General features: G+C 42.8%; 1 protein-coding gene across 1 annotated transcript in view; it reads left to right on the top strand.

The window, feature by feature from the left end:
- Positions 1–9377: 9377 nt before the first annotated feature.
- Positions 9378–23477, top strand: part of slc8a4b (solute carrier family 8 member 4b) — an 82292-nt gene continuing 68192 nt past the window's right edge. The window contains 1 exon segment of the mRNA XM_029454923.1: positions 9378–9513. The gene's annotated coding sequence lies outside the window, so the exon portion shown is untranslated.

The following is a 23477-nucleotide window of genomic DNA, read 5'->3' as shown; positions in this document are numbered from 1 at the left end:
TCTGTGATCACAAGGCCGGCATATGGCAGCTTTCTAATTTCATCCACCCCACCCTTTGTGCAGCCTGCCGGTCTTATAACTATGTCTTTTTAAAGTTTTGGACTAAAAATAGGTTGCTTACTTTTCCTCCAGTGGATAAAAAAGAAAAGAAATGTCTCGCTCAACAAGACATTTGATGGAGGACTGGTGCTGAACTCTTCCTCTTCTTTTGACAAGTGTGAAATCTGTCATAGTGTTGAGGGAACGTTCTTTTCCCCAATGCAAATAACGTTGTTTCAAGAAGCTTTTGTCTCTTGAAAATCCCCAAACTTTAAAGGAATAGTTTGACATTTTCAGAAATGTGCTTTAGCGCAGCCCTCTAAGCATCATTGATTTCCTCATCGTTGTTAGTAATCTGTCCGGTGATGGTGATGTCATCCACGGAGTTCTCTTCATGTCGAGGGCTGCAGTCGTGGGTGTGCAGCGTGAACAGGAGGGGGCCGAGCACACAGCCCTGGGGGGCTCCAGTCAATACTCGAGTGAAGGAGATGTGACCACCATTCTGAACTGCCTGAGGTCTCTATGTGAGGAGATCCGATGCTCAGTTAGAGTGTGGTACACAAGCCGAGGGGGCTAAGCTTACTAATCAGTTTCATGGGGGAGATTGTGCTGAACTTTGAGCTGAAACAGCATTCTGTAGGTATTGTTGTTTTCCAGATGTGTGAGGACGGCATCCTCTGTGTATCTGTTGGCTCTGTGTGTAAACAGATGAGGCCGGCGGGGATGTTGTTCTGAAGAACCAGTTTCTGAAAGCAACGGGGGTGAGTGCCACAGTGCGGTCGTCGTTTAGATAAGACACTGCAGACTTCTTAGGTACAGGGATAATAGTGGCTTCATGTCCATGATGCTGTATATGTTCTTCGTCAGGGATGTTATCAGGCCCTGCAGCTTTACTCGTATTCCCTCTCCGGAGGATCCTCACATCCGCTGCGGATACAGACAGCGGCGGTCCTTCTGGAGGCGGGGCAGACTAACAGCTGACTCTTTTGTTGAGGAGATCAAAACGAGCATAAAAGGTGTAAAGCTCGTCTGGCAACAGATGTAGCAAACCCCTTACGTGCTTGTCCCTGCTTGCATTCACAGCACAGCCGTGCCGGCGTTTCCCCTGAAATGTCAGTAGGTCTTGAGGTGGGACATTAGCACTACAGATTTCACTAAAAATCAATCCGTGCTAATATTCAAACACGAGTTGATGCAGGAGATGTTTCCGTAGGGATAGAGTGCGTGTGTGAAAGGGACTTTCAGGAATAGGCTGTCTTCAGAGTCGTGGCTCTGCTAAAGGTTAAAAACCAGGTTAAAAACTGTAATTAACCTCTGCCTTGACTTGTGGACACACTCACTCCTACCCATGCCTGTTCTCTATCTTGTCAATTTACGAGCCACCCACACTCTCATCCAGCCCTTTTTCAACCCTCTAATATCCACTATGGTTCTGTTCATGTGGTTGGAGTTGTATGTGTGCTCAGAGAGCTAATGTGTATGTATACGTGCTGGTCTGAAACATATGTGAACTGGGAGGTGCACACTGTCATTACGTTGTCTAATGAGTAGTTGAGTCTGAGGCTGACTGTGGAAGTAAGACCAGGATATGTAACGTCCTGTTCCTCGAACCCTTCACCTGAAATATAGACGTGAACAAGTTCAGCTTTTTAATTATTCACAGTTTGCTGCAACTAAATAATAGATGATTAAGTAGGCATTGGCTGTCATCACAGTATGGTCATTATCACAACGCTGCTTTAATTGTCTGCAGTTAATTTAGATTTAGTTGGTTAATCTGTTGATGTATATCACCATTAAGCTCTGCCTGCAGCAAAACATACTTTCATGCTCCACTTGATTATCATGGTAGAGCCACCATACAGCACGCCGAAGTATACAGTCTCCAGTACATATACAGTAACGTTATCTCCAGTGCTCCTGGCAGAATAAATCATTCATCACTGTAATGCTGAAATCTTTATCAACATGAGGTGCAATTTAAAAGACTAATCAGTTACTTCAACATGCATTAAAGGGGTTAGTTTGGACTGAAGTGCAAATGATTAAATTAATATTCTCTCCTCAAATATATAACATTTCTCTCTGTGTAAAAAAAGAGCGGAAAATGTAACATTGCTTTAATTGTTTTACATGTTCTGAACTTTTAGGACTACAGTTTGCTTCCTGCGCTGGTCATTGTTTACAGATTAGCAACTCGAGACGTTAGGATGGAGTTGCAGTTGAGAGACGATGTCTACGTCTAATCTCTATAAGCAAATGTATCTGCATGAGTGCAGATACAAGTCGCCATCAGATGATAGCCGATGGGTTCCGAGATTCTATATCGGACAAAGTGTTCCTACTCTCCAAACTGTTTAGCTGCGTGCAACCTGCAGCTACTACTTGGACTACAAAAGATATAACAGTGAAAATGATTCTGAATAGTGTAACTTTCCTTTAGCATAATATGTTGATATTATATATATTAAGTGTCTGTTAATGGTGCCAGATGTCTGTCCACCTGCTAATCACAGCCATCGTAGCAAATGCAGCAATTATTGGGTCACGTGACGCTCGGCTCCAAGCCTCTTGTCTCCATCCTTCACAAGACGAGTAGGTGATCCATCCTCCTTAAAGATTTTATTTGTTTTGCTTTGACAGTGAGGCAGGAAATTGGGTGAAGAGGCGCAGCATGGTACAAAACAAGATGAGAATACATGGTATCTGCATTAGTGGAGCCGTCTTCCTCATTGCCTTAATCCTCTCCCCCATCTTCCTCATTTCACCCACTCAGACTCTCAGCGTTGCCCCTTTTTATTCCTCCATCGCTCTGCCCTTGTGCCTCCATCACTTATTGTCCGTCCATGCCTTGCTCTATTTGATCTTCTCCCCCTTCTGTCAGATCTGCCCTATGCTCTCCCTCTCTCCCCCTCTCTCCCCCTCTCTCCCCCTCTCTCCCTCTATTTCTCACAGCTTCAATTCTTTCTCCCTTTTCTCTCTCCCGCATTTTTCCTCCCCCATTGTGTATCTGGGTTGCTGACTGAACTAGTTCATGTCGTGCTTGCTTGCTGATGGCGTCATTGCCCCTGTTTAATTGATGTGTTTTGATAGAGACAAGCTGCTTATTGGATTCAGTCAGGTGGAAACAAGATCTTAAGAGGTTGACCAGAAACAAGAACATGCAAAAAATCAAAACTGAGTTCACATTTGGATCTTTTTGTTTTGAGATAGAAGTTCACATAAAGTGTTCGGAGTCACGCAATCGTATAAATCGTTAGTGATTACCAGTGGTGGAAAGTAGCGAAGTACAACATTAAAATGCATCTTGCATGCATTAATAATAATAATCCAATATTGTAAAATATAGTGTGTGTGTGTATATATGTGTATATATAGTGAAGCTTTTACTTTTATCCTGTAAATACATTTTCTTGAATATACTTACATACTTTTTCTTGAATGCAGGATCTTGTGATTATACGTCATGTTGGGTGTAACTTTTGCTTTACCCTGAAAGCACAAAGTAAGAAAGTGCTGTAAAGCACATGGAGCAGCACAATAACATTAACACATCGTGACACACTAACGAGACCTTACACTGACTCCTGGCTTCAGCGAGTCCCAGTCAGCAGAACAGCGATGGGATAAGTAACTGTAACATTAGCATAACAATACATATCTGCATACAAATAATAAAAATAAAGCTGTGATAGATGGCTATCATTACAAGGAAAGGAATTGAAATACTTTTGTCAAAGTACTTTTCATCCCACCTCTGCTCCTTACAGCTCAATATATAATGAAATATATCCTTGTGGTCCAGTTCCTGCTGCAGGCGGTTGGAAACTTCCATCAACTCAAAATGTCTGCAGAGAGGAATATATCTCAGCTTTACTAAATTATAAAGCATAAAAGCCCCAAATTGCGACGTTAACACAAGACGTGTGTAAAAAGGAAAGTTGCGTGTGTCTGTACACTTATATGTGTGTGTGTGTTTGTGTGTGTGTGTGCAATCATATGAGTCACAGGGAAAGGCCAGTATTGCTTGTGGGGAGAAGAAACAGATGAGACAGAAGTGATGAATTGCACTTTGGGACCATTTCCCTTGCAACACCCCGGGTTATATTGAACTGCTCCAACGTGTGTGTGTGTGAGACAGAGAGCGAGCGCATGCAGATGTGTGTGTGTGTGTGTGTGTGTGTACATGTGCATGTGCATGTGAATAATATATGTTGCACCTGTATGCATGTTCCTATTTAATATTTGTGGGTGAGACAATGTTAGAGGCAATGTCTTTATTTTTAGTGTGTGTGTGCACATAAGTTACAGCATTAATGAAGATCGTGTGTGTTGAGTGTAGATGTGTTCGCTGAAATACACACGTTGGAATGCAGATTTCTTTGGGTGGAGTTGCAAAACTCTGCTGCGTGTTCTCATGGGAGGACATATGAATAGAATGCCACTTTTTTAAGGACATTGCACGAGTCATGTCGATGCATTTTTCACCTGCCTTCGGGGGACTTACTGTGAGCGTCTACTATTGCAGCAAAGAATGCGTAGTGATGATGCATGAAATTACTTGAGACAATGGTGTGTCATTCATACACCATTTGGTGTCCCCAGTGTGGCATGTTGTAATCCCACAGCGTGTTCTCACAGTCATAGAAGTAACTGATGCCTAAGACTTGTTTCACTTGCAGCAACTTCTCCTTCATGAGTTCCTTTGGAATTGCACAACGACGACAACGGGCAGAAGAAGCTCAGACTGGAAACGTTTTCATCATGGCTGTGGTGAAGGTGTATGTCACAGATGACTGATTAAAAGACATCACTTCTTGTTTTGCTGTTGGCTCTCAGTGATGACAGCTCAGCGGTAATGCCCGCAGGATCCATCCAGCCTTCAGGGTGCCTTTATTATGGAGTTAAGATCAGGCAGGATACATGCGAGGATTCTCCGTTAGTGTTCGTCCGTCGTAGATCTGATTGCTTTCATCCTCCTGATTGATCAGCAGCTTCATGTCAACCCTGATCAATAACCCGGCCTGCTGATGGAGCTGTTTCCATCTCATCTGCATCTTGTGTGTGTATGTTGGGGCATCAGGTCATTGCTAGTTTCAATGCATGCATCTGCTAATGCACGAGTGCAGCCATGGTTGTTACAGAGCACAGCGTGTGAGTGTTTGTGCACATAACAATCGGCCCCACGTAAGCACTTAGCCATCGACTTCTGTTGTGATTGACGACGCACCTATTGGCAGGACGCCAAAGCGGCAGGTGCTTTGATGCACTCGTATGGCCGTTAGCGCTTCAATAACCTCGCGTGGACAGAAAAACAATCAAAGCGGTGGCCGTGGGAGCGTGTGTGTTTCTGTGTTTCTGAATCCATGTGTGGTTTAATGTGTCCGGACATGTAGGTGTACTCGCGAGCAGGAAAGAAGATAATACATCTTGCATATTTTAGCTGGTGTGTGAGAGAGACGGTGTAGTGCGGCAGCGGCGCTCATATTTTAATTTTTTCAATTATCAAGGCTCATTTGGTTGCAATCATCCTCATCCTGCTTTAGTTGTGTTTTACAGCTCCCCTATGGACTATACTCGGGATGACTTACAACTGCTTCTGTGACCTGACACGATGAGTCTGAGGCGGCTCGTTAATGATCAGGAGCCAACAACGCTTTATAAGATCAGAGATGCAGCAGAATAGCTTGATTAGTGGGCTACTGTGTAATCATGTCCAATGTTTGAGCTGCCTTCATGAGAGGATTCTGACATGGGATTGTGGGACCATGGCCTTTATTTACCTGAACGTAGGAGTCACCTGCTACAAACTCAGTGTTAGTGGTTGAATATTGTTATTCTCTCAGGAAAGCACTAAAACGATCTATTCAGAGACTGTGAAAGTGATGAGTGCCGTATACAACTGGGCTAGGATCCTGTGATATGGAAAACGCGCTAACGAGGTCAAAGGATTATTGTTCATCTTTGTTTTGTGTGGAATTTCATTGTTCCAGGAGCGTATCAGTAATGCGCCACCATTGACAATGCCATTGTAATATTCTAAATAATCCTCACCACCATAGAATAAACACATGTTACGTTTCTGAATACAATGCAGGAGGAACTGTGTTGCTTTGGTGCAGCCAGTGTAGACCAGCTTAAACCCACTACAAAGGGGACGTGTGTCGGGAACAGCAACGGGCCAAATCAGTGTGAAAAGAGGTTTCCTAGTTTTTAACTGGCTTGTGCTGCCAGATAGTGTGTAAGACGTGACGGAGCATCCAGGGAGTCGGTACAGAGGCAGATTCAAAACTACGGCTCTTAAGAAGAGTTTCTACAGGCGTCGCAGTCTGCAGACCCAAAGGAATTTCCTACCTTTAAGTTTCCCGCTTGGGCTAAGGTAACCTAATTAATCATTTGGATTTGAGAGTGCATGCATCTGCATCAACATGTGGAAGCCTGCTGTCATCTTGGCGCCAACTAATAGGCATCACCTCAAAATTTGTGTGACCTTGGTTAATTAAAATATGGTATTTCTGAAGTAATGTCTGTATTGCACATGTGGAACTTCTCATTATTTCTCTGGAACAAGGAGTTGGTCAAGACAGATTAACAACATGAATATTGTTCCTGCAGAAGAAACGCACATTTTCTCATTTGCCTAAGGGAAGGTCTTGAACCTGAGGCAAGGAGCTACGTTCTCGTAAGCCAACTGGTATGTATGTAATGTACTCCACCATTAGGTTGTGATGAGAAAAGTCTGTTTTTACTCATTGCTGAAATACAAAGCTGAGCTGAGAGCATCTGCGGCGAGAGAGCTGAAAGAGCAAAAGGAACGTTACGTTGTTCACACTGAATGCTTCGCTAATTGGAGCTAGTTTGCTAGCGTGGCATAACAAAGTGAGTAATATTCAAATGAAATAAGGTCTCTAGAAAGTTATCCTTTTCTGTGAGTGTATGGGCTTCATACTAATAACCATAAGATCACATCATCCTGCTATATGACGAGGAGAACTGTACCCGATGTGTCAGTTTTCACGAGTCTTAATATTTCATATATACTGAAGTATCCTGCAGGCAGACACGCTTCACACTGCATCGTTTTCAGCTATATTACGATAGTATAACTCCGCTTATTCTCTCATTGCCATAGAAACTGAGTAGAAATGTAGATTTCTCTAAAGATATCATGGCGGTTTGTGTTGCATGCTTCACGCTGAGACAGAACTCTAATCAACTGTGTCGAAAAGACGGATAATGTAAAACTACTCCTCTCTCATTATTTACATTGACTCCAGCTGCACTCCTCCTCTCCCTCCAGCTCCTTTCCCCATCTTCACAGCACTCATCCCTCCGTCTCCAGCCTCCAGCCTCCATCCTCCTCTCCATCCTCCTCTTTCTCCTCTCTCCTCTCTCCGGCCTACAGCCTCCTCTTTCTCCTCTCTCCTCTCCGGCCTTCATCTTTTCCTTTCATCCTCTGTTCTTTCTTTCTGTTCTAGTCCACTTTTCCAATGTTGTCACTGCGCTTCTCTCCCTCATCCATCTATCCCCCTCACGCCCCATCTAATCTCATCGGAGGTTATCCTTCTTTGCCTCCTCCTCTGCAGAGCAAATACAAACCTGCAACAACAACATGCTTTTAGGTTTTCACAATTGAAGTATCATGTACTACCTGTGTCTATGAGGGTATTTCGACTCCTTCATATTGATCTTTGTCCTGTTTCCTGACCGTTTTTGAGGATTTGCTAACTTTTTCACATGATCTACATTTATTCTAAACTGAGTCGATCAACAGAAAATAATCCTGCAACTAATTTGATTATCGGTGAATTGTTTATGTAAGTAAAGAGTTGATGGGAAATGAGGCCAGAGGAATTCTGTATTTTCACTGCTTGGTTCGGCTCGGCTCGAATCACTTTTGATACCTTTTACTCTATTTCTTTTTCCACCGTGGACACTCTTCAGTGTAGACGGGATTCTCAGCTGATCGCTATAGAGACGCCACGTGAAACTGTAGTGACATCATCAACAGGATACTCGCTGGATCCTTTAGTCTGCGATCAAACAGAGGAACGTCTGCACTTCCTCAGTTGGCTGTCATTTAAAAACAAAACAAATCAATTGATTCATTGAGAAGATGATTGATAATGTAAATTATCATTAGGTGCAGCCCTGAACCTTTAACATTTAACTTCTATGTCTCCTCTCCTGTCCTCTTTCTCCTCTTTCCTCTCTCCTCTCCTCTTTCCTCTTTCCTCTCCTCTCCTCTTTCTCCTCTTTCTCCTCTCCTTTCAGAATCAGAATCAGAATCAGAAATCCTTTAATTGTCCCATGACGGGGAAATTACAATTGTTACAGCAAAGAGAGTACACAATTAAATAGAGTAAAATACAGTAATATAATATAAGTACAGTCACACATGACAGTGTAATTTCCTTCCCTTTCCTTCACTCTCCCCCTCCTAACTCTCTCCCCCCTCCGCTCCCTCTCTCACCGAAGCGGCAGGACTCTCTTCTCCGAAGAGCGCAGAGGGACGGCGAGACAGGGCGCCGAGGAGCGCAGGGCAGAGCGAGGGAAGGAGACGGGGACGGGCAACAGCAGAGGCGGGAGGGAGACCAGGCGGCAGAGAAGAAACACACGAAGCGTCCAGGCACAAAAAAAAGCGACGCGAGGCTATCCGCTCTTCCGACGCGGGCCCTTCAGCTTCTCCTCGCTCCTCAAGGGAAGGAGACGCCTCCCTTTCTCTTTCTCCTTTCCCCTCGCAACTCCCCCCATCCCCTCCTCTCCTCGATCTTCTCCTCCTCTCCTCTCTCCCCCTCTCTCATCTCTTCTTCTCCTCCTCTCCCCTCCTCCCCCTCCTCCCCCCTCCTCCCCCTGTCTCTCCAATGATCTGTGTTTATGAGTGCAGGGGTGATGCTGCTGGGAGTGCATGTTCTTTTGGTTCACATTCATCCTTCACCCCAACAACACACACACACACACACACACACACACACACACACACACACACACACACACACACACACACACTCACAAACACACACAGGCACAAATACACACAGTAATAGCCTCTGTCTATCTCTCTGCCTTCTCCCTCTTCTCCTGCTCACATCAGCTCATCCTCCCTCCATCTCGTCTTTTTTTTTTTCTTTCTCAGTTTCACGTCTTCCTCTCCCCCTCTCTGTCTTCTTGTTCTGCACTAGAAAGCGTGAAAGAGGGAAGGAGATGCTCCTAGCCAGAGAGAGAGAGAGAGAGGAGGGAGGGAGGGAGAGAGAGAGAGAGACTGGGGAGGGCGCAAGAGAGCGCGAGCGAGCCAACGGGTGAAGTGCGCGTGCTCTGTCGCCGCCGCTTCAGAGCAGAGGAGCCTTTATTCAGCTGCTGATGAGGGACAGAGCGGAGGGAAGGATGAACAGATAGAGGGATGAGTGAATGAATGAACGGATCCCGACCCGGGCTTCTTCCAGAGAACCGAACCGGCGAGAAGACTCAAACCACGTGTGTACCACTATTATTATTATTATTATTATTATTATTATTATTATTATTATTATTATTATTATTATTATTATGTATTGTGCATTTATTCTGATTGTTTTATTGTCATATGTGAGCCGTGTGTGTGTGACAGGAGACAGACGGTGTGTGTAAATGTTACACATACTCTATGTAAAGCGCGAGGTGCTACCTCTTTGACAGTCCAGTTAATTGCAGCGGGAACAGATCGGTGCATGCGTGCGTAAATAAGGAGCACGGAACCAGTCGGGGTGAGATCAAGCGGTGGGTGAACGGGAGAGGAAAGTGATCGTATAGCTCAGGCAGGGAGAGGTCGTGGAGGAATCTACCGGACAGCCATGCATACCGGCGAGGTCTCTCTCCGCAGAGCCCCTGCCCTGTCCGGGAGACAGCATCCAGTACCGCTCCAATTAAGCATTTACCCAGCAGCGCTCAGTCTCCACCAGAGAGCCTCCTCGCTGGAGAACGGTGAGTGACAGTAAAGCTGCAGGGCTATAACCCTGCCGAGCTGGGCTGTGGACCGCGCATGCTGTGATGCCGGTGGCCGGGGAGGGAAGATGAGATTAAGGTCAGGGACAGTGGACGCATCCGGGTCTATAGGCACTGAGCACCGAATCAGTCAGGGTGCTGGAGAAGAATTGATAAGCAATGGAAGAAATTAAGCAAATGGATGTATATGAGAATGTGATATTGATGAAGGGGATATAACGGTGAGGCGGCTTTAACCATGATGATGATGATGATGATGATGATGATGATGATGATGGAATTGACTAAATTGAAATGCACAATGAGTTGAATGATTTATTTTATACACACTAGAGCACCATCTGTATAGAGGTAGTGATGATTATGCTTAAATGCTCGTTTAAGATATTTGTCTTGATTGCTTGTGATGATAGTGGTTGTAATCTATTTTAATGGTTTTATTATGACATCTTCATCATTTTTGTTTCTCGTCTCAAATACTTCTTATTGTCAACTTGTCATCTATAAAGAACTAACCTGTAGGAAAGCTCCTGTACACAGACAACGTTTTATAGATTGATTGATATTTGTGGTATGCTGGTGGTGATGATGATGATGATGATGAAGGTACTGCTGATGACCATAATTAAGCTATGAGCAAGTGGAATCCTATGGGTTTGAAAAGTGCATTTAATAATGTTTGTGTACATTTACATTGAAGTAACAGTTACATTATTACATGACCCAAATTACATAATGTAAGTTGCATTACTTCATATGGCCAGCAGGGGGCGACCCCACTGGTTGATTGTATAGAAGTCTATAAGAAAATGACTCTACTTCTCACTTGATTTATTAGCAAAGTAAACATTTTCCTAAAGAGTTTACGGTCTAAATCACTACTTTCAAGTACTTCTTCAACACAGCATGACGTTCATTTAGTAAATGATTTTATGATCAGATAATGGCAGCCTGGTGACGCTGACACTGATGGCATGGTGATGGTTTTAGAATAAAAGCGGAAGTTATGGCAGCATGATGATGGTAATGAGGATTTTTTAGACCAAGATAAATAATTCACATAAAGATATGTCACCCTCTCAATAATTCAAACACAGCAATCTGTCTAAGGAAATATAGGCTATAGATTCATTTGCATATCTTAAACCATTTTCCAGCTTCCATAAGCAACAATAAGTCTTTGCGTTAAGCAGCTTTGATGCCGTCTAGCAGGCCGCTACTATCCAGTGGGCATTTACTGACTACAGGAGCCAATGTGGGCCATGTCTGCAGGGTGGTGATACAACATTTTGGACAATTCAGACCAAAGCAAAGCGTTTTCCAGCCTCCAGCAAAGGGTCAGAAATGTATTTGGATGTTTCCTGGCAGCAAGTGTACATGATTTAATGATTAAAGGAAAGTGAGTTAAGTTAAGTTTTGGTTTATAGGTCATGAGACCGAAACAAGTTCTTGAAGCTTTGACTTTGAGTAAATTTCCATTTGGAATCAGATTTCTAATTTATTTTTAAAAAAGACACCTCCTCAGACGCTGCAGCCGTGTGTGTTGGGCTTCCCTGCAAGTCCTTGTTGCTTTATTTCCATCTATCCAGTTATTCATCCTCGGTGAGCTGTGTCTGTAAATGACCAGAGAAACCAGGTGTTTGGAAGTAAAACCTCATACATTTATTCATTATTTTGTCCGAGGCCTAATCCTATAAATGTCAATATTGACATTGATTTGGTCAAGCTGTTTATAGCTAGCAACAAGGTGCGTGTGTGTATGCACATAATGCATGCTGCCTGCGTACCTGCTCGGCCTCTGTTTGTTTGTGTTGGTGCCAAAAATATCCGAGACTTACTCCGTTTCTGTCCTCACTTCCTCTCCTGTGACTGTCCTCAACTGATCTATTCATGTCTTAAACAACACACTAACTTCCCCGCTGGAGAACGTGGTAACCCACATCTTGGCCTCTATTCTTGTCCATGATAATCTGGTTATGTGTATCGTTGGCACCGGCCTCTGGTTACTTGTGTTGTTAACAACGCTGACCCCCGGGATCCCGCCACTGTCAGCTTACCTTGTCTGGCTAATAGCTGGGAGGGACAGGAAAGTCCCTGTGGTCATAATCCTCTTCTCTCCTGTGTGTGTCTGTCTGTCTGTGTGTGTGTTTTACGTGCTGTTGGTACCAACAGTGGGGGGTTGTTAGTCCTGGATATAGATGCCTTGTGTTCTGAATGGTGTCAGGAGGAAGGTGCCGTTGATGATAATGACTAGGAAGTAGAAAAAGAAGAAATAAAGAAGAGGAAGAAGAACAAATCATGCAGCCAGGACGTTTCTAATTAAGTGAGACATAACATTCAAATATTTACACACTAACCAATTCTGTTTTATGGTCCCCTCATGGCCTGCTGGTCCTCCTGATTACGTGACCTTATTGATCCTAAAGTCATAATTTTCACATTTAGTCTGTCGGATATTGTTCATTGAGTCCAACAGTCTTTAATATTAAGCTGGAAGGGAGAGAGGACGTTTCCATAAGTGGACATTAGTTTGTGTATCCGTCCTCACCAGGACCAACTCAATGTATCCTGAATTGAACGTGTTCTTCTTTGGCCTATGCTAAACCCGTCTTGTTGTGTCACACAGTTGTTAGCAGTGTTAGCAGTGTTAGCTAGCTCCTGTTGGCTAAACAAACACCACGTCCTCCTCAGATGGAGAGAGGCAGGGGGCTTGTGATTGGCTGGTGATGAACTCCACTCGTTAAAATAAAAACACTTTGGGGCTTCATATACTTGATGCTTGCAATGCATCCCCCCCCAGCGAGAATGAAGCTTCCTAACTAACTTGCCAACTATATTTTAATTATTTTTTTCTTACGTTTCAAAAAGTGGCCTGAATCTAAATGTGAAAATGTCCACTCCATCTCTTTAATCTGTTTGGACTGTGGCTTTACTCAGGATGATTTTGAGAGGCGTTTTAATCTTACTGCGACCCAACCGTGAGTCCAGCCTCCCTCGAGGCATTACAAAGCCCGGCGTCCTGCCTACAGGTTGATTCATTAAGTCCTTTATAACAATACGATGTGAGAACAGTGATGGATGGTAGCGGTCATCTCCTCCCTGGCTGTGACGGAGTCGTTGGCTTATCCTGTTTTATTTAATGCAGTGTTTGACATTCATGGAAAGTTCCCAATATGCTGCCGGCTCTGCCCAAACGCTACATCACATATTGGCACCTCAACACTTGCTGGACTAGAGGCCACTGTGGATGGAGGCCAATGGTGGTGCTTATACTTTACAGGCACTGCAGGGATTTATTAAATTCAGCCATAAAATGTAAAAATATAACATGACCCAGAGCCTGATGCTACAGGAAACTCTCTAAGAAGTTAAAAATGTGTTTTTAACACAATGTGATCTGGAGCCTAAAAAAAAATATAAAACAGATTAAAGTAATTCACCTCAATTTAAGTGTCAAAGGAAACTAAATACTCTGTGAAAAACAAATCAATAATCACTTCCACAACAATATGATTTATTGTAAAAGTAACACCCTGTGAGTTTAAAAGAACAATGAGGTTGAGTAGTGCCAACCTAATACCAACATGATGTCTCTCATGGGGCCACACAGGTTTGCAGGGCCTCACATCACTCATTCTGCTCAGTTTCCAATCACTCCCAAAGCATCACTTCAGGGATTCATTTGACTCGTTTATTGCCTAATGGTGTGATTTCCACGCCGGGCGGCAGTTTCTGATGTACCAACAGGGATCTCACTTTCACCGCGGACTCACACTCGTGCACCTCACTTAGTCCGTCAGAGGTTAAGTTCCAAATGAACTGAGTCATTAATAACCTGTAGCACTATTTCTGCTTAGTCTTCATGTTGTCAACACCAGAGAGGTCACAGGGGTCTTGCAGTATTACTCTCCTCTCAGTATTAATTTGTGTTTTATCACCTAGAAGTGAATGTGGCCTATTGTTTGAGCTCCATTTACCACACGCTCATACAGGCAAAGTGTATTTAATCATTTTCAACAGAGGGCGAAGTTACTTTCTCTATAAAGCACAGCCGTAAAGACTGTTAACACCTTTTTGTATTGTGAAGATCATAAAGCTCCAGATTGTATACATATATTTATGAATGTGGATTCTGAGAGAGGAGTGCTGGAGAAGAAATCCACATCTTAATTACAGTTAGTTAGTCTGATCTGCCATATTTCACTTAACCCCGCAGCTAAGTGGCAAATTTAGATAACATTATTTCTAGATGCACCAATTTCCAGCAAGGCCCATCAATCAGAAGGAACAATCCATCACAGTCAGTGGGAGATAGCAGGTCCTTCATAGGACAGTCGGCTCAATACATTAGGACGCAGTGCAGCAGTAAGGCCTGTGTGGGTGTAAAGTGACTTTCTCAAGCATCACTAACTGAAGTACATGATGTAGGTGGAGGAAACTTAAGTGCACCAACAAGAACAGTGCAATACTTAGAATAGAAATCTAATTTTATTTATTTACAAATGGCAAATTTGCATCTAGGGGGCTTTACAATCTGTACAGCATACAACACCCTCTGTCCTTAGACCCCAATCTGCAAGACGAGAGACACAAAAACTCCAGGGATGATGCCCCGGATGCAGAGTTAGTACCATGCATTAATGGGACATGAGTGCATGCAGATAGAGGGGGAGAGAAGGAGCAGCATAACTAGAGGCTTGGTTCAAAGCAAGCCTGAGCCAACCCTAAATGTAAGCTTTATCAAAGTCTTTAAAGCAAGCCTATGTAAGCTGTGCAGCTAATTAAGACTCCAGAGCAATTGATTAATCATTAAAGTAATTTGTCAAGCAGAAAATGCTGTTATTATATAGGATACTAATGCTGAATGCTAAAACTTAGGACTAAGTAAGAAGAAAAGTCAGCAAATGTTAGTTATTCAGCAATATATCCAACGTACACGGATGTAACATTGGCATAGTTGCACTTAATGCATCGATTGCATTTTAATGCTTTAATAGAAATGTGAGTAAAGAGAGTTACCCGTTTAGATGTAACATGGTAATCTCCAGTTATGCGTGACTGGCAGAGGATTTCTCTGCAGAATCAGGCATGACGGACATGACGGATTTGTCACGACCACTTAACCAGGTTATCACACACACACATCGTCGTAATCCAAAAATGAACACAAACACACACGTAAACACCGGACAACCTAAAACTGTCGTACATTTGGAAGCGGACACAAACACAGTTAATGGCGCCATCATCACTGTCCCCCCACCAGGTGATGTTTAAAGATGAGCTGGGCATTGATATGCAGAGAGGCTCGCCCTGCTGCTGCTAAGAATAGAAAGCTCTGAGGTGGAGGGGAGCCATTTGTTTTATGAATAACCTCAGTCTATGACACACACATGAACTTACGACAGCGTGTGTCTGTGGAATCTGTATGCAGAGAATGTCCCGGAGATGTTGTTACTGTTGTCAGTGATGTTGTTGTTGCTTTAAATTACATTTCACGGATGGCTTGGTGGAGAAAAGTGATGAAAGTGAAAGATGGAGGGAGAAAACACTGCTTTTGTCCTTTTCTCCGTCGCTCTGGGAGGTCACATTCAGCACAATCTGCTCTTTTGAATTCATGAATGGGATGCATGATGTGAAATGGACAATCACAGACTTATCCAATCAGCTGTGAAAATGGGCACTGATGAAGAATACATTCACCCTTTAAAGCTTTTCTGAATGGACAGACATGAATAGGCAACGTCCACTTGTTTCTTACGCATAGATTTATTTATTGTGTGTGTGTGTGTGTGTGTGTGTGTGTGTGTGTGTTTCCTTCTCTCCCTCCCTTCTCTGCCCTGTTATTTTGCTTCCTCTGTCCCTCTCCACCCTGTTTGTGCAGCTTTCACTCTTTAATTTTCTCCATCTCTCCTGTCTCCATGTCGGTCTCTCTCTGTCATTCCTCTGGTTTGACTCCGTCGCTCTGTCTCCGTGTATATTGGCAATAAAATCAACATTTTCAGGGCAGTTTAAAACCATAACAAAAAGGGTTGAATACTCTCTGTACAACAATATGCATTACATAATGCTTGTATTATTATATTTGAATGAAAAAATCTCTCATTTTGGGATAACTGCTGAAATATGTTATCATTTATTTAAAAATGCTGGGGAATGCATTATGTATTGCATTCAGACTGTTTATTACAAAATGCAGCAGATTATAACAATGTTGTGGTTTTAAACTCCCTTTTCCATGATTTGAAGGTTGTTTATGTCACACGTCCTGTGCTAAACCTCCATTAAACATGTTTTGTTTTTCCAGCGTACACACTTTACATTACAACACATTTACTCCCAGAAACGTACAGTAACAACAAACCTGTACCCTTCAAAATAAAAGTCCACGTCAGATTTTACATGGATGTATAACGTCCTGTTATAACTGTGCGCCACAACCTCCACATTACTGCTGGATGTTTGTGTGGGACTGAAACAAACACAGATCCAATCCCCATTACTGCTAACTACGAGAGTCCAACCTTGAAATGATGTTGGTGCTCAGAGCAGCTTTAAACAGGTGGAGCATCAAGTGCATGAAACAAACCTGACATTACAGCTAAACAGCCTCGACGCTCCTGTGCTCCAAACCACCAACACAGGTTGAAATGGCACGACTGTTGTTCTTTGTGCCCCGCTGCACAGTGGTAACCTCATAACACTCACATAAACTGGTGAAAGGATGATCAGATGATTCTGCGGATCAAGCTATAAACACAACATTATACAAACTTGATATGGCTGGTAAAGCAAATACATATTTACACATCCAGCAGACACAGATTATTAACCTTCATTTGCTTTTTGACACCTGATGAGCATAAAATCCAACATCTCCTTTAATCTCTGCTTGTATAAATATGCTGCTAGAAACATGTTTGCGAGCGGTTAAAGTGAAGCATTACATCAATATGTAATATAAATATGAATAAATATTAAACGGAACATGTTCAGAGAAGATGTTTTGAGTAATATACAGGAAGCTGTATATGGCGAGAAATCCTGTTTTTTTCTTTCTGGAGAAAGAGTCCCGGCTTTAGTCTGTGATTTATTACGTCAGTGGAACGAGAATAGTTAAATCTTTTTTGTATTTATTTGTCTCCTTCCTCTTGTTTTACTGTCACTTTCATCTCCTTCCACCTCTTTCCTCTTTGCTCTTTTGTTCCCCTCCTATGCAGTCGCTCCCACATCTCTGATTACCTCGTCTTCTCTCTCATCAGGTTCGCTCCTTGCTGTCCTTCTCTGTCAGTCTCTCTCTCTTGTTCTGTCCCCTCACAGATCCCCCTCTCTGTCTTGCTTAATCTCCTCTCTCTTTCCCCATCACTCTCCGTGGCCTCCTCACCTGCTGCCCTCCAATATCACTCCTGGTTTTTTGATCCCCTCTGCGTCCCTCCCTCTATTCCCTTCTCTCTGTCCGTTTTCCACCAACACTCCTATATGTCCTTATTACCGTCTCTTCTTACCTCGTGCTGCTCCATAATTCTTTATTACCTCCTCCAATGAGGTTATGTTTTCACTTCGGTTTGTCTGTCTGTGTAGCATGGACGAAGGAAGAACACATTACATTTTGGAGCGAATCTGAATCCCGGGGTGAATACACAAATTATAATTCCCTTTCGTTAACATTGCGAGATTTGTGCTGCCATCATGTGGTATCGGAAAAATCGTTAAATTTAGTTCCTGACTGGGAAAACGAGCCTTTAAGTCGGAAACAGCTGTAAGCGTGTGAACGCTCTGAGCAACAAAAAACACATCTTCCTTGTAGCGTTCATGTTGTTTCCACTTGATGACTTAAAGCTCATGAACACACTGAAGTAGGAAGCATGTGAGCGTTGGTCTTTGCAGAGGTCTGAGCTCTTCTAGTCTTGCATTATATTTCAAACTCATTTATCTTTGTTGTTCTTCTCTGTCCTGCCTGTTTCTACCTTCTCTTGCCCGGTAATCTGTCACAGCAGCATAAACCCAAACCTATTTCATATAATCTGATAAGAGTCCTCACACACAGACAAGCTGTCCGGCCACGTTGCATGCATGGCTGAAAGGTGTTTTTCGCATGCAATGTACGTGTGTGACGGCGTGTTCACGAGTGCATGCATGTGCGATTGTGAGATCTTGAAAATGACTTCATTGGAGCGTGTGTGTGTGTGTGTGTGTGTGTGTGTGTGTGTGTGTGTGTGTGTGTGTGTGTGTGTGTGTGTGTGTGTGTGTGTGTGTGTGTGTGTGTGTGAAGGATTGTCGTGTCTGGTATTTTTTTCTGATTGGTTTAAAGAAGGGATGAGGATGAGAAGCGATGGAGCGATAAACAGGAAAACAATAAAAATGATAATGACGCAGGAGTGGACAGGCGCTTCTAAATAACTCTAATCCACTCTGTTGTCATGCTTCTGCTTCTTTCTTCTCTGCTTCTCTTTCACACACGCTGTGCATCTCAAGCTTTTTCACACACACCACTGCTGTGCACATACAACTCTTCTTTTGAGTTTTCATGGTTTGTCTTTGTGTTTGTGGAAGTCGTGTGTCCTCTCCGAGCCTCTCAGACCTCAGTGCTTTTGAAAGGGCACGGGTGTCAGCATGAATCTGAAAAAAAAGCCATTTCAATCTCTCTCACTACCTGCAAATATTGCCCTCTTTTGAAAATACATTTTGGACATGGAGTGGTTTCACTGCCTGCTTGAAGCTGCTCCTGTGAAATAAAGAAAGGGCAGCATGTTTTTTTTTCCCATCATACGGGAAAGCTTTGTGCTAATGAAAGACTTGGCTCCATTAGTTTTACCACAGCGCTGTTGCTCATATCTCCTGCACACAAACAAATCAAACGCGCTTGTGTTCCATCTGCTCTGCTATCAAACTGTACTGCTTCTTGGCATCGCACACACACACACACACACACACACACACACACACACACATATACATATATATATATATATATATATATATATATGCACACACACACAGAATTGGAGGAGAAATAGAGGAGGCGAGTGCCGGCTCCTTATGATTAATGGCTGGAGGAGATTAATTTATCTGAATCCAACATCCTGACACATCCTCCCCGTTGCTGTATACAGGGGTTCCTTTAAAAGGTCTTTAAAGGCCTTGAATTTAATCTAAAAATTGTATTGCAATTAAATTGTCATAAATCATCTTTTCAGATGTACTAAAAAAGCTTAGACATTAAAAATAGGATTTTATGAATCGTCTGTTTCTGACATTGCTATTTAAAATCTCTGGTAAAAATAATAACTTCTATTTCTAAATAATTTACCGAATGCTTCTCGCATTAAAGTCGAGCAGATCAGAACAGCGGAGCCAACAACACTCGTACTTCTGAAGGAGATCATCAAACCTTTTCACTCGACCAAAAAGTCATGTTTTAAGTCACAATGAACATTTGGGGCAGAGTAAATGATATTTTCCTTCAATGTTGGTTAATGTGTAGTTGGTCTTAAATCTAAGTTCCCTTAAGCTGCAGGAACCCTGTGTACCGCAGTGAGTAGCATTGTGTCCGCATGCCGCCTTCTTCCAAAAACAACTTTCCCTCGTTCTTCCCAAGACGTTGCAGACACAATGAGTCAACTTGACTTAATCCTCTGTTCGTGAAGCTTTATTCGTAAAGTCTGGTCCGCTCAAATCTGGAGTAAATACCACAGCTACTGCAACTGGGCGTGACATGAAAATGGAGAGAAACTTTAGGTGGAGGTCTAAAGGCAACCAGGGCGAGCATATAGTGCAGATACCGAGGATGTGAGTGCATGTGTCATCAGGGCCCAGCAGCAGAAACATAACACTTGAACTTGTGTGTCACCAAGTCACCGTAGCAAAAAGAAATCCATACGAGTGAAGGAACACTATAGAAAAGCCAGCATGGTGCACTGCTGTGAGTGCAGAGTTTAGATCTTCATTCTTCAATGTTCATATTCATTTATTTATGCGTGATAACCGTGTGTGTACTTTAGCTAGCTAGCTCCCTCAGGCTCTCTGCTATCCTCTCTGTGTGTGACATTAGCAAAGGGACGGAAGTCTGAGCACCGTGCTGCCAGTACCTCTCAACATCACACACACACACACACACACACACACACACACACACACACACACACACACACACACACACACACACACACACACACACACACACACACACACACACCACACACACACACACACAGGCAAAAACAAACAAACGGAGGCTGGCAGACACTGGATATGAACATCTGCAATATGACTGGCGCTCGGGGAGAGCAGAGTGCGTGTGTGCCTGTGAGCGCAACATATCTATGACTTCATGTCCATAGAAAGCCGGGGGAAGATTATGCTGTTTCTGTGTTGCATAATACCATACCATAATATGCATTATGAGATTGCATACATTACATTATGGGTATTTTCTAAAGCCATAGTTCAAGACCTGTCAACGTGTCAATGCCAGTGAAAGGCTGGTTTACACGGTCGCAGCATGCAGCGCCACAGCTGCATGGAGCCTGTTATACAGTTTGTATTCCGTTTGTAGTTCATTAGGAATTACTAAACACCTGGACGCTACTTTAAATATATTAATATAGGCATGCACGGAGAGCGCACATGGCGTCACACGACGGTCCATAATGAATTAAAGAGAGCATTTATTTTAAACACCTTCTGTATCACAGTGCATACAAGCATCAGCCAATCAGAATCGAGTATCCTGCCATCATGTCATGCTATAATTCATGATAAAGGGCATACAGTACCAACTCATGCTGGATATATTTAAACAAATTAGATCTAATGAAGATTGGGGCCAGGTGGCGACACCAGAGCTCCGACAGATTATGTAGGATTGTATATTAATATTTGATATTGTGTATGTGGATGCATTAATAAAACATTTAATTAAACCTAACCAGCGTTTAGCCTTTGAACTGCCATTAATGTGACAGTCTGCCATAAAAATGCATATAGTGTCAAAATGTAAAGATCCATTCACCTTTAATATTAATCTACACTTTTGGTGAACCAAACTCAACCATACAGTTTAATACAGCAGACATCTTAAGTAAGTACAATCATACAAATAAGTAACAAAGTTATTTATTATGTAAACGTACGACGGGGCATGAAACTAAGGGACCTCACTTATTCCCAACAGAGCCCCGCCCACTTCCAACCACTGGGTCACATAGGGAAAAACACAAACGGATAAATCCCTCACGAGAAATAACCCCAACTAATCCGATTTTGAGAGAAATTGTCGTGTTCTTGTGGGACCTGGAGGATAGGAAAAGCTAAATCAACTATTCACATTGTCAAACAGTTGTGTTTCAATGCTTCTATCTCTACACGTGTAGTTCTGTAGCCCAAATTTATTCCAAGTTTGACATTGGCAACGTTTTTCTTTACCTTTTTTTTAATGATCATTAGCACTCAGTCCTTTTACACTGGCGGGGTCCATCCAGTCATCCCCTCTGATCACTGACCGTGTCTTTATAAAGGCAGAGCAGTTATTAACCTCCAGCCCAACGGAAATGTTCATTAAGTTCATCCTCTAATCTGGTGGTAGAATGAAACATTCATACACACTTAGCCATTCATCTGTCTGCTGATACTCCAACAACCTTTGCAGCCTAAAGGGCCCGCTGACACTTTTCTCATTTCCTCCTCGGTGTTGTATTCCCATTACTCTTCTCATCTGCTCCATTCCTCGTTTCCTTTCCTTCGTCTCTCCTAGCATCCTCCTCCCTTCTCACGGCTCTGCCCCTCTCCTCTGCCATTACCAGCATGACAATCTGTTGCTTGCTTGGATCTCAGTCGTGGCTTCAAACATGCTTTTACACGGATCAAAGTAGATATTAAGCGCTAACACACACATGACAACACCTCACAATGAGCCGGTTGCCAATTACTAGCTTCAAAGAAGTCTGGTAAATGCTGTGCAGCGTATTATATATTTCACATGCACACTCACACACTTAAATGACACCCATACGAGTACACACATGTATTAAATATGTATGAAAGTGAAAGTAGGAACATTAAAACAAACCCGTGTGTGGTTTTCTGTGCCGGAGAGAACATAAACGTGTGTGTGCAGTAGAGTGTGTGATTGGCTGTGTAATGAAGGCTTGTTATTCTCAGATCTGCTGGTTAAGAAGGATGTCGGGCGAGGGTTGGACGCTTTCAAAAGCTCTTTCATGCCGGCCTCAGTCGGGTCACACCGACCTCTGCTTCTGCAGATCGATCGACCGTCTTAATTTGACTCATTTGTGGAAGCAAGAAATCCGTAATTGAACTTTTCAATGCACACACACACACACACACACACACACACACACACACACACACACACACACACACACACACACACACACACACACACACACACACACACGTTTTGAGATGTGAGAAATTGCAATGCAGGCTCTTCACCGTGAATGGAGGGCCAATCATCAATAACACCAAGACTTATTATCGTCTTTCTTCTTTCACTTTATTCATTTCTTTATTTTATTATATTCTTGCACGTTATTTTTAATTTAAGCACCTATTGTACGCTGTTTAAATTGAAATATCCTGAAATTTTGCATTGAAAATCAACGCTGGAGTTGTATGTTTGTGTACTTTAAATGACAATGATTAAAGTTTTGCTTTGATCTCATTAAAGCTGCATTAATGTTCTTCTTTTGGCCACTTCACTGCATTCTTAACTACGTTACTGTTACGACTGGGAGAAGAGGTGGACCCAAATGCAGAACGCCAGATGAGGTTTAACAAAATGAGAGCTTTATTTAACAAAGCTAATCGAATACAAAACAAAGTAACAAGTAAAACCACAAACCAGGGAAGGCACAAGAGAACATGAGTGTAACAAGAATGACGAACCGACAAAGAACACTGAGACAGACAGGGATATATACACACAGACACTAAATGAGGGAACGAGACACAGCTGGGAGAGAAAGGCAAACACACAGGAGGAAACTAATGAAGGGAACGAGACACACCTGGGGAGAAAGGCAGAAAACACAAGGGCAGGAAGTAATACCAGACATGACACAAGGGGAAGAGAATATTTCAAAATAAAACAGGAAACGCAAATCCAGCGTTGTGACAGTTACAACATTAGCATGTGTTATTTTCTCCCAGATTACAGTTGCAGTTTTGGATAGTGGCGGTGGCGGACAGTTGAGTTAGTTGTAACTAAGAAACTCCCCCATGAGGCTGGTGAGAGCGAACCAAAACAATGAGCTGAAAGAGGCTCAAGTGCTCAGTTCTGCAGAGTTGGGTGATGATTCTTTGTTACATTACACACCGTGATTCATATTAAAGTATGAAGAAGTGCAGCTTTAAGCTTTAAGATTTAGAGCACTTGGCGACTTATTACTTACAGTTAATTTCAGTGTGGAAGGGAAAATAAGTTGCAGAGACTTGAAACT

Source organism: Cottoperca gobio, chromosome 18 (assembly GCF_900634415.1).
Source record: "Cottoperca gobio chromosome 18, fCotGob3.1, whole genome shotgun sequence".
Taxonomy (NCBI): domain Eukaryota; kingdom Metazoa; phylum Chordata; class Actinopteri; order Perciformes; family Bovichtidae; genus Cottoperca; species Cottoperca gobio.
Note: the sequence above shows the minus strand (reverse complement) of the source record. Positions and strands in the feature narration are given on the sequence as shown.